Source organism: Chrysochloris asiatica, unplaced genomic scaffold, assembly GCF_000296735.1.
Source record: "Chrysochloris asiatica unplaced genomic scaffold, ChrAsi1.0 scaffold00133, whole genome shotgun sequence".
Classification (NCBI taxonomy): domain Eukaryota; kingdom Metazoa; phylum Chordata; class Mammalia; order Afrosoricida; family Chrysochloridae; genus Chrysochloris; species Chrysochloris asiatica.
The window spans coordinates 742,381-754,394 of NW_006408651.1; the positions used below are offsets into that span (position 1 = coordinate 742,381).

The 12,014-nt window shown below is 39.7% G+C and overlaps 1 protein-coding gene across 2 annotated transcripts in view; it reads right to left on the reverse strand.

Annotated features, from left to right (window-relative positions):
* Positions 1–12,014, reverse strand: part of LOC102824254 (estrogen-related receptor gamma-like) — an 812,051-nt gene that overhangs the window by 641,989 nt on the left and 158,048 nt on the right. The gene's annotated exons all lie outside the window — the stretch shown is intronic.

Sequence of the window (12,014 nt, forward strand, 5' to 3'; positions counted from 1 at the left end):
TTTGCCAAGAAATTTGGAAGAAAACTATCTGACTGACTAATTGGAAGAGATCCGTATTTGTGCCCATTCCAAAGAGAGGTGACCCAACGGAATGTGGAAATCATCGGACAATCTCTTTGATAACCCATACAAGTAAAGTTTTACTAAAGGTAATACAGAAAGGGCTGCAAGCATACATTTACAGAGAACTTCCAGAGGTTCAAGCCAGATTCAGAAGAGAACATGGAATGAGGGATATCATTGCTGATGTCCAATGGATCATGGTTGAAAGCAGAGAATACCAGAAAGATGTTTACCTGTGCTTTACTGACTACACAAAGGCTTTCGGTTGTGTGGCTCATGACAGGCTATGGACAACATTGTTAAGTGTGAGTATATTCCTGAACATTTAATTGTGCTCATGAGGAATCTGTACATGGACCAAGAGGCAGTTGTTGGAACAGAACATGGGAACACTGAATAGTTTAAAATTAAGAAAGGTGTGTGGTATGTGAGAGGGTTGTATTCTTTCAAGATACTTATTTAACCTGTATATCTGAGAAGCTGGGTTCTATGAAGAAAAATGTGGCATCAGGAATAGAGGAAGACTCAATAACAACCTGTAATATGCAGATGATACAACCTTGCTTATTAAAAGTGAAGAGGACTTAAAATATTTACTGCTGAAGATCAAAGACCACAGCCTTTGGTATGGATTGCATCTCAATATAAAGAACACAAAAATCCTCACCACTGGACCAATTAGCAACATTCTTATCAATGGAGAAAAGATTGAAGTTGTCAAGGACTTCATTCTTCTCGGATCAACTCTCAATACTCATGGAAGCAGCGGTCAAGAAATCGAACAATGTATTGCATTAAGCAAATCTGCGGCACAAGACCTTTTTAAAGTGATGAAGAGCAAAGATGTCAGCTTGAGAACTAAGGTGCGCCTGACCAAAGCCATGATATTTTCAATAACCTCATATGCATGTGAAAGCTGAACAGTGAATAAGGAAGACAGTAGAAGAATTGATGCTTTTGTGTTATGGTATTGGAGGAGAATATTGAAAGTGCCATGGGCTGCCAAAAGAACCAATAGATCCATTTTGGAAGAAGTGCAGCCAGAGTGCTTTTTGGAGGACAGGATGGCCTAATTTCGTCACTCATACTTCGGACATATTGTCAGGAGGGTCCAGTCACTGGAGAAGGATATCATGTTTGGTAAGGTGGAGGGTCTGAGAAAAAGGGGAAGATCCCCAGCAAGATGGATTGGCCAAGTGGCAGCATCAATAGGCTCAAGTGTGGCAATAATTGTGAGGTTGGCCCAGGACCAGGCAGTGGTCGCTATGGGTCAGTACTGACTCGATGGCACCTAACAACAACAACCTTTCTAACTGACTTCTCCAATTTTTCCAGGCAGTGCCCTGGTGCCTGGAGCATGTAGACACCACAAAAGGTCACCAGTTTTCTGAAGCATTCACCACCTCATTTGGATCCCTTTCTTTCCATGAATACAATTGCTTCTGTGAAAATTCTCTTACAGCCTTCTGCAAAGCATTACTTCGGTTTGTCTAAGATCTGTGTATACACACACACAAGGGCTTCAAAAATTTGTGGGAAAATGGAATGAAAAGATAAGGAAAAAATTTCCACAAACTTTTTGAAGCCTTCTTGTGTAAGTGTGTGTGTGTTTGTGTATACATACATGGAAGTGTGTGTATGTGTGTGTATGTATGTATATATATATATATATATATATATATACATACATACACACACACATATATATTTACATATACATATATAGTTAGTATACCCAACCATAGAGGCACATTTCCATTTCCCCCCATATAAATATGATGATAAATTGGTTGCTTAGAGCTTTTCTGACAGCCGGGCAAAATGGTAGCTACAATGACCAGAGGATGTCCTGCTTCCTCTTTGCAGAAAAGTATTCAGCGCACGTAATAATTATCCATCCATCTCGTTCACACTAAAGGCATGGCAATGCAATTTTAGCCTTATAATCAAGACCATATGACAAAAACCAAGGCCATTAGGGACCAATTTTGAGTATTCTCTGCAAGACAATGATTTTCCAACTGCACTTACATATGCTGAATAGTTTACCTCTGTGCGACCGCACCTGCTCTCATTTATGTAACCCCTTTGTTTTCCTTGCCTTTCTGAGTAATGCAACAGAACAAACTTTTAAAGGCTCACTGGCTGCTGTTGTATTTTATTTTGTTTTTTCCATTTCCCAAAACATAGTATGAAAATACTGAGGGCAACATTTTATCCTGTGTCAACATCCATATTTCAGAGATTTCCTTTCCTTTCTTCTTTTTTGTCCCCTCTGACCTGACCCCGTCATCCTTACTCTCAGCCCTGCTTGCTTGTTTTCCTTTGAGCCGAAGCATGGCACTCCAGGCCCATAATTACTTCGTGTGTACTTTTGACCTCACCACTTCAGGCTCAGTGACATAATAATGTTGTCTCTGAGAGGACAGTGATGTCATCATAAATCACAGAGCCATATGGGCAAAGGCCCCACTGGAGAAAGAATAAAATGCCAAATTATTTTGAAATTACATAACATACAGCTGAAATATCTTCTTAGGTCTGTTTTAAAACTCTTAAAAAAATCTAATAAGGACATAGCCTTTTTAGGGATATGATGCAAACACTAAAAACAACAATATGGTTTATCATGAATGATTTATCAATGTGGGTGGCGGTGGAAAAAATTACTAAACTAGTAAAGAAGAAAACATTTAAAAGCCTATGAAAAAAATTAAGAGATTACCCATAAAGTACATTTTACTACTGATATTTTGAAATATCTAATGACTCTGTTGGTTCCTATTTTTACACTTGTGATGGGAAAAGAAATCAGCCCTAAACATCAATTAGTTTTCATCTTGATTCTTTTTGGCTCATGATTCAGGTTGTATTGTATTACCTTGCAGCTGGGCTTTTTTTTTTTAATTCTGAGATAATAGACTTATTAATCTAAGTTCTATCGCTACTTTTTGTTTAATTGCAAAACTCTGCCTAGATAAAAATGTGATAGTAACTCAGTACAGTAAATTTAAAAAATAAAATTATATATATATATATACAGTCCCTCTCACACTCGCATTCCTGGTGATCATTTTTAGGAAAAAACTATGAAGAAACAATGAGAATACCTATCCCTTATTGGGGTCATCAAAACCAAGCTCAGTTTGCTTTATTCTAACCTCTGGAAATAATGTCCTTATTCTCACTTCTTGCTGCCTAATTTAACACAATGAATCTTGGCCTATTTCAGGGAAACAAGAGCAGGAATCATTATGCAATTTTCAATATAATACACACAAAATCTCCTAATGACTTGACTAATACATGTGTAAATAAGGAGACCTTCATAAAATGGATCAAAGATCACATGGCTTTTGCATTCCACCACTTGAACAATTCTCTGACTGTATCAGTTGGTTTTTAATGTACATACAAGGGATTTCAAAAAGCACATGAAAAAATTGAATGAAAAGATAATGGAATTTTTCCACGAACATATGAACGGAAGTCAAAAATTATTGTTACTGGGATTCCAGTTCATACATTCATGGGTTTATTTCAAATAAAACATGTTTATATGTGTCTCTGAGATCAGTGGATGGCTCCTGATCTCATTAATCTCATTTCTGTTGTTTAAGTGCTGTGAAGTCAATTCTGACTCATAATGACCCTGTAAAGGGTTTGGACAGCTAAACTGGCAATTTTAGCACTACAGCAGGATTCCTTAATCTCATTTGTTGTTGTTAAGTGCCGCCAGCCAAGTTGGTTCCAACTCGTAACAATTCTCTATAGGATTTTCAAGGTGCGACTGGTGGATTTGAACCGCCGACCTTGTAGTTCAAACAGACCTTGCAGTCTAGTGCTAATCCTACAGCACCACACCAGGACTCCTGTGTTGTTGTGGTTAAGTGTTAAGTGTCCGTTTCTACCCATAGCGACACTGTGTAGGGTTTCGGAAGAGTGGCTGCCGAGCTTGAACCACCGACCTTGCAGTTCAAATCGACTTTGCAATCCAGTGCAGTAACCCACTAGCTCTGAGGGGATCTGTTGGACATGTTAAATTTCTAGGCAAAGAGGTCAGCTCAGAAGATTATCGTTTTTGGGATTCCAAAGTGGTCTTCTTGATGAATTTTCTCAAAGGATATGAGACTACTCCAGGGCTTATTAGGAAGAAGTTTTAACAAAATTGAATGCTGTAGTGGTGAGAAAAAGGCCAGGAAAGTTGGGTCCAATTTTTTTTTGTTGTTGTTATCACCAAAGCAATGCACTGCTCCTTTTTCTAGGGTATAGCTGTCCTGCAAGCATGTCATTGGGAAACCTTACCCCTTCCACTTGACAGCCCTGATCTTGCCTCTTCAGACTTTTTTGTGTTCCCCAAAGGCAAAGAACATACATAAGGAATAAGATTTGAGTCCCTGGAGAATGCCAAAACTGTTGTTTTGACATGGTATAAAAGAATTCCTCAGGGAAAGAGTGTTGTAGTTGTTATGTGCAGTCGAGTTGGTTCCAACTCATAGCGACCCTATATAGGGTTTCTGAGGAGCAGCTAGTGAGTTTGAACTGCTGACCTTGTGGTTCAAACTGACCTTGAGGTTGAGTGTTTATCCGATGGTACCACACCAGGGGAAAGTTAAAGGAATAGAAACAACTTTTAGAATATATAGCTTAGACAGATGATAGACTGAGAAACAATAACTTCACATTTTGATATTTTTTAAAAATAAAGGTTTCTGTGATTTTGTAACATTATTTTTTTACTTATCCACAGACTACATGTCTCACGATATCGACGGTATCATATGTAAACGTGTATTTGTTGTTGCTGCTAAGTGCCGTCAAGTGGGTTCTGACTCATAGCAAACCTATATAGGGTTCCAAGGAGCAGCTAGTGGGTTTGAACTGCCCACCTTGTGATGAACAGTCTAGTGCTAATCGTACAGTGCCACACCAAGTCTCCAGGATTCAAACTATAAACTAACTGCACATTCTTGAGCAAATCATTAATCTTTGCTGAGTCCAAGTTTTCCCACGTGGATAATTTTATCCATGCTCATTCTCTTATAGAGTTTTCTGAGGCTGTGTTTCCTCAATGAAAACGCCTGCCAGCTGACAGGCAGAGGAGTAAGTTATGACATTTCAGTAGTAATCCTGATTGGGAATGTGTGAACTTAGCTGTTCATCTGATTGTCACCTCATCAGAACTATTTGCATTGGCAACAGCATACAGAGTTGGTTTTGACTTAAATTTGAATCTTCTATAATGCCTTCAAAAAGATTATCCCGTGGTACTGCACTGAAAATAAACTAATTGTGTACTTAGAAGCCAGCCTGTGACATGCCTGATAATGCAATTACAGACAATAGAAATGGTTAAATCTTTCAGAAGTTACTATAAAATTTCCAACAATTCCTGCATCACTCAGGTGCCAACCATCTATCTGTCAAAAGCTTGCAACTAAGGAATAAACAAAACTGAAATTTACTATGGTGTAGTGAATTATTTCATGTCTCTTCTAGCCATTGTTGTTGTTGTTATGTGCTGTGGAGTCAGTTCTGATTCATAGCGACCCTGTAAAGTCCAAGGCTGTAAATCTTTACGGGAGCAGAAAGCCTCATCTTTCTCCCACAGAACAGCAGGTAGTTTTGAACTGCTGACCTTAAAGTTCACAGCTTGATTCGTAACCACTACGCTACCAGAGCTCCTTTCTCGGCCCTGAGGAGGCTAGCCTGCTCAGACCAAACACTTGAGAGCTAATCCTTGATTCCTTTCTTTTTCTAATACCACTAATCCAACCCATTTGTCCCTTCCTTCAAAATGTCTCCAGACCAGCTGATAAGAAGAGAGGACATATGCACAAGAATAATCATATGTGCAGATAATACCCACTTGACAGGGCTTCAATGACTGGATGATCAGAGCTCAACCAGAAGAAGATAGAAGAGGATAAAAAGAGTAATCTGATACAATTTGATGAACTTGACCTACACCTATTGATGCAGTAGCTCAAAAGAGGGAACAAATCCTTACAGCAAGGATCATTCCCACCCCCTCCATACACAGAGTAGACAGGGATGGGCAACTTGGACATTGCATAACCAAAATGGGGGATGGGGGAGTGCTACAATGGCAAGAAGTGACTGGATTACAAGCTTTCAAGAGGGAACCTAGATCCAGAGGGCATGGAGGAAAGTAGAATCTCCACTGAGTAGTATCCAATCTAAGCGGGGCTGATGAAAGGAAATGTGGATAGGTCTCTTGTGATACAATAGTGAATAATTGTTATCAGGACTGATTGTGAGGGTTGGAAATGTAAGGGTAGACATTTTATAGCAAGGAAGGGAGGGATTAACTTTTCAGTCTAGGAGCGGAGGTCCCTGGGACCATCAGTGGAGAAGAACAGAGAGCAGGACCCTACCCAGAGAAGCAGTGATGCCTGAAATGGAGCCAGAGATGATGACATGGAGAGATGGAGCAGCTGGGGACTTTAGATCCAGAGAGGGAGAGGGGCTGTGTGCTGACGACCAGGGTGCAGGCTTGTAGTGTATACCCTTTGGTTGGCTGATGATGCATGGATGGGATTGTAACCATGGCAATGAAACGATATACAATAGAATGAATGTAAAATTAATGTTCTCCCATGTAAACGATTACATAATTCACAATAAAACAGTAAAAAAAACAAAATGTCTCCAGAGTCGGATCCTGCCCTGACCACATGATTATACCATCATCCCTCTCCTGCCCCCACTGCGATGACATCCCACCTAGCCTCCCCATGTCCATTTCTACCCTCTGGAGTCTATTCCCCATAAAGAATAATGGTGGTTTTGTGCCGTCGAGTCTGTTCCTACTCACAGCAACCCTGTATAGGGTTTCCAAGGCTGTACATCTTTACAGGAGCAGAAAGCCTCATCTTTGCCCCTCAGAACAACTGGTAGTTTTGAACTGCTGACTTGAAGTTAGCAGCCTGACTTGTGGTGAAAGTTTTTCTTTCTAAATTTAGGTATTGTGATATTAATTATTGAAACCTGTTTTAGTTATGTAGAGCTGCGTAACAGAAATACTGCAAGTGAATGACTTTGCTGTTGTTGTTATGGGCTGTCCAGTCGATTTTGACTCATAGTGACCGTGTATAGGGTTCCCAAGGAGTTGCTGGTGGACTTGAACCACTGACAATGAGGTTTAAATCGATCTTGCAGTCCAATGATTATCCTACAGCACCACACCAGAACTTCGTGGAATGACTTTAGGAAACAGAAATGTATTTTCTCAAAGTTTAGAGGGCCAGAAGTCTGAATACAGGCTGCCAGCTCAACAGGAGCGTTTTTGATCTCTGTGTCTGTGGAGGAAGATGATCTCTTTTAGTTTCTGATAGCTCCTTGGTGATCTACATGTGGTGTCGCATCTATCACCCCCCACGTGGGCTTCCTTGCTTAATCTAATCTTTTATATCTGAAGTCTGTCTGGTTTAACACACACCTCACCTGCGGGATCTCTGGTAGCATAGTGGATACAAATCGAGCTGCTAATCTCACAGGTCAGCAGTTCGAAACTACCAGCTGTTCTGTAGGAAAAAGATGAGGCTTTCTGCTCCCATAAAGATTTACAGCCTTCGAAACCCTGTATAGGGTCGCTATGAATTGGAACCAACTCCACGGCACATAACAAAAACAACAACCAACTGTGGGATAATGCACGGGACCAAAAGGTCGGTGGTTCAAATTCACCAGCCACTCCTCGAAACCCTATACAGGGTCGCTATGACCTGGAACCTACTCCATAGCACTTAGTAACAACAACAACATATTTGCAGTCCTGGTGTGATGCTGTAGGGTAATGCACTGGACTCCTAGGTTGGTATGATACACAAGGTTGGTGGTACAAGTTCACCAACTGCTCCTTGGAAACCCTAAACAGTGTCACCATGAGTCAAAATTGATTCAATGGCACTTAACAACAGCAACTACAATAATACTGTCACATTAGCATGACAAATATGATGATAAACAAATAAACCCATTGCCAAATATAATAACCATAGGTAAAAGGGTTAAGATTAACATTGTATATTTTTGCAGGGCATAATTTTATTCATAACATTGCATACAATAAAATACACAGATTTTAGCATGTGGTTTGATGAGTTTTGACAAATGTATTCCAATCAAGTTATAGAAATTTCCATCATGCAGAAAGTTTGGTTATGCCCCTTTCCAGTCAACCCCTTCCCAAACAGATAAAGCTAGTATTCTGATTTCTATGATCACAGCTTAGTTTTACCTGTTTCAGCATGTAACATGAATGGGATCATATAGTGTAATTGTTAAGGTGTCAACTTGCCTGGACCAAGATTCTCAGTGGTTTAATAGTTAAGATGTAGCTATCCCCTAGGATGTGACTTGATGAAATAAACCAATAAGAATATTAAGGGTGAGATGGTTGGTTGGCTAGTTGGTTAAGTGCTGTCAAGTTGGTTCCAACTCATAGCGACCCTGTATAGGATTTCAGAGGAGCAGCTGGTGGGTCTGAACTGCTATTCTTTTGGTTAGCAATCCAGTGCTTATCCTACAGTGCCACACCAGGACTCTACCCTTAATCTAATTTACCAGAGATTCCCAAGGATGTGGTCTGCAACTGCTTTCCTTTTATAAGAGATAAAAACAGAGAGACTTGAAAAGAGGAAGAAGGACCTGCTACCACCAAGATAGAAAAGCCCAGAGAGACGTGCATCCTTTGGACCTGGGATCCCTCCATTGTGAAGCTCCTAGATCCAGGGGAAGACTGATGCCAAGATATATGGAGATCTCCAAGGAATACGAGGCCTACAGATGCTAAGAGGAGACAAGGGCCTTTCCCCAGAGCCGACAAAGAGAATGTCAACCCCAAGAGCCAGCACTCTGAATTCAGCCTCCTAAAGTGTGAGAGAAGAAACGTGTGGTTGTGACAGCCATTAACTTGTGGTATTTCTGTCACAGCAGCACTGGATAACTAAGACATATAGTACACACTCCCTTTTGTGCCTGGATTCCTTTTATTCAGCATAATGAGATTATTCATGTTGTTGAGTCGATTAGTAACTTGTATCATTTTATTGATAAGTAGTTTTCCATTACATATCATAATCTCATTCACTGTTTGTTGATGGACATATGGCATAATTTATGTTGTTTTTGTTGTTATGTGCCGTGGAGTCGGTTCTGACTCATAGGAACCCTGTACAGGGTTTCCGAGGTTGTAAATCGTTACAGGAGCAGAAAGCCTCATCTTTCTCCTGAGAAATAGCTGGTAGTTTTGAACTGCTGACCATGAGATTAGCAGCCCAATTCGTAACCATTACGCTACCAGAGCTCCTTACGGCATGATTTATAGTTTTTAGCTATTATGAATAAAGATGCTGAGGACACACCTGTGTAAGATTTTGTCAACCTGAGTTTTCACTTTTCTTGGGTCAATACCTGGATGTGGAATTTCTAAATCATAGGGTTTGTGCATGCTAAATTTCCTAGGGAACTTCCAGACTGTTTTCCAAGTATAGTTTTATTAATTGACATACTCACCAGCCATGAGTGAAAGTTCAGGTTATGTTACATACTTACAGTTTGTTATTGTCAGTGGTTTCTGTTGTTACTAGCCATTCTACTAGCTATTCCAGCTCAATGTTTTAATTCACATATCCCTGATAACCAACGATTGTAAACACATTCTCATGTGATTGTTGACCACTTGCAGATTATCTTTTGTTGAGTCCTTTGCACATTTTTTGAAAGTGATTTTTTAAACATATGTCAGAACTTGTCACTCCTCTGCTCAAATCAGCATAATAGCATTTCAGGTCAAAGGAGCTCTGGTAGCGTAGTGGTTACGAATCGGGCTGCGAACCTTAAGGTCAGCGGTTCGAAACTACCAGCCGCTCCGCGGGAGAAAGATGAGGCTTTCTACTCCCGTAAAGATTTACACCCTCGGAAACCCTGTACAGGGTCGCTATGGGTCGCTATGGGTCGGAACAACAACAACAACAACAACATATTAAAGTCAAACTCTTTACTATAACCAGTAAGGCCCTACATGATCTGTCCCCAGGTAACTCTATAATCAAGTCTCCTATTACCTGCGACCTCTGTTCCAGGCACTCCAGTCTCAGTGTGCCCTTGAGCAACCAAGCAAGTCCCTCTATCCTTGTTCCCCCTGTGGAAACTGTTTTGCCCCAGATAACCATTTGCACATTCTTTTACTTTCTTTGGTGCTCTATACTGCAGAAAACAGCACCCACATCTCCAGCATTCTCTATTCTTACCCAGTTTTATTTTTTCCATAGAAACTACCATTACATTTTTTAAACCTCTCTCTCTCTCTCTCTCTCTCTTTCTTTCTCTCCTTAGTAATTTATGTTCACTTCTTATTATTTATCTTCCTCCATCAAAATTAAGCTTTGTGAGGACAGGCAACTTTTGTTCATTGCTGTATGCCCATTTATTCCACAAATATTTTGTTTACTACTATATCTCCAACTCCACAAACAATTTTTTAACTGTAAATCTGGAGAGGAAACCATGATTCCAAAGTGTTCAAAAACTGAAGCACATGAATTTTTTAGTTTCCAACTACCATTCTTTCAAAAATTTGTAAACATACTGGTGTAAAAACTAACAATTAAAAAAAACCCAAACAAACAAACAAACAAACAAAAGAACCTTAAAACTGTGCTCCTGATACAAAGCTAAAATCCACGCTGGGTTTTCTGTGTATGTTTTCTAATGAAGCTGAATACACATGAACCAAGTGGGCTTTCGGTTGTTATTGCTACTACTGTTAAGTTGGTTCTGACTCATAGTTACCCTGTATAGGGTTTCCAAGGAGTGGCTTTTGGGTTTGAATCACCAACCTTGAGGTTCAAACCAACCTAAGATTCAGTGCTTTATGTTACAACGCCACATCAAGTCTCCAAAGTTTAAAAAAAGAGGTATGTATATAAAAGAATCTATTATGTATTGTAATAATAAGATAGCTAAGCTTTTACTAAGTAAAAACCAAACCAAAGGCATTGCCATGGAAAGGATGCTTACTGTGAGAAGTCCTGTAAAGACAAAGCCCCACAGGGTTCCCAAAGATGTCATCTTTACAGAAGCAGAAGGCCATTTCTTTCTCTCACAGAACGTCTGGAGCAGCCGGTGGGATCACCCACTGACCTTTTGCTTAGCAGATGAGCACTTAATGATTGTGCCACCAGGGCACCTTTTACCATGTGCCAAACTAGAACCAAATCTCATTGCCATCAAGTTGATTCGAACTCATAGTTACTATGAAATACAGAGTAGAACTATCTCCTAGAGTTTCTTAAGAGTGTAAATCCTGACAGGAGAAGACAGTCTGACCTTTCTCCCACATGGTTGGTGGGTTTGAACTATCAACTTTGCAGTTAGCGCAATGCTTAAGTCATTGTACCACTATGTGCCAGGAAGTATTAATTCTTGTAAGAATCCCATGAGGGACTATTTTCATTTAACATATTAAGAAATTAAGATGCAGAGTGTTTCAGTAACTTTAAAAATTCATACAGGTAGTAGTCCCTGAGCTGGATTTAAACTATATTACATCAAGTCAGCACTTTGCCTAAATATACTGTATACATCCACACACAGCTGTATGTATAGGTGCATATAAACATTTAACTTGAATTAGAGATAGAACATTGAAGAAAGAAGTTTGGAAAAGAAAGAAAAGGAAACATAACCATAACCCAGTTATGTTTATGGGGAAGATTTGTTTCCTGAATTTTAAGTTAAGTTTTTAAGTGCTGTCGAGTTGGTTCCGACTCACAGCGACCCTGTGTAGGGTTTCCAAGGAGCAGCTGATGTGGTTTAAACCAATGGGGTGTAAATAATTGCACATTAATCTGCAATACCACACTAGGACTCGATTCCCTTAGTGGTTTGAAAAATTAAATATGCAAAGGCTTTTTAAAAATTTT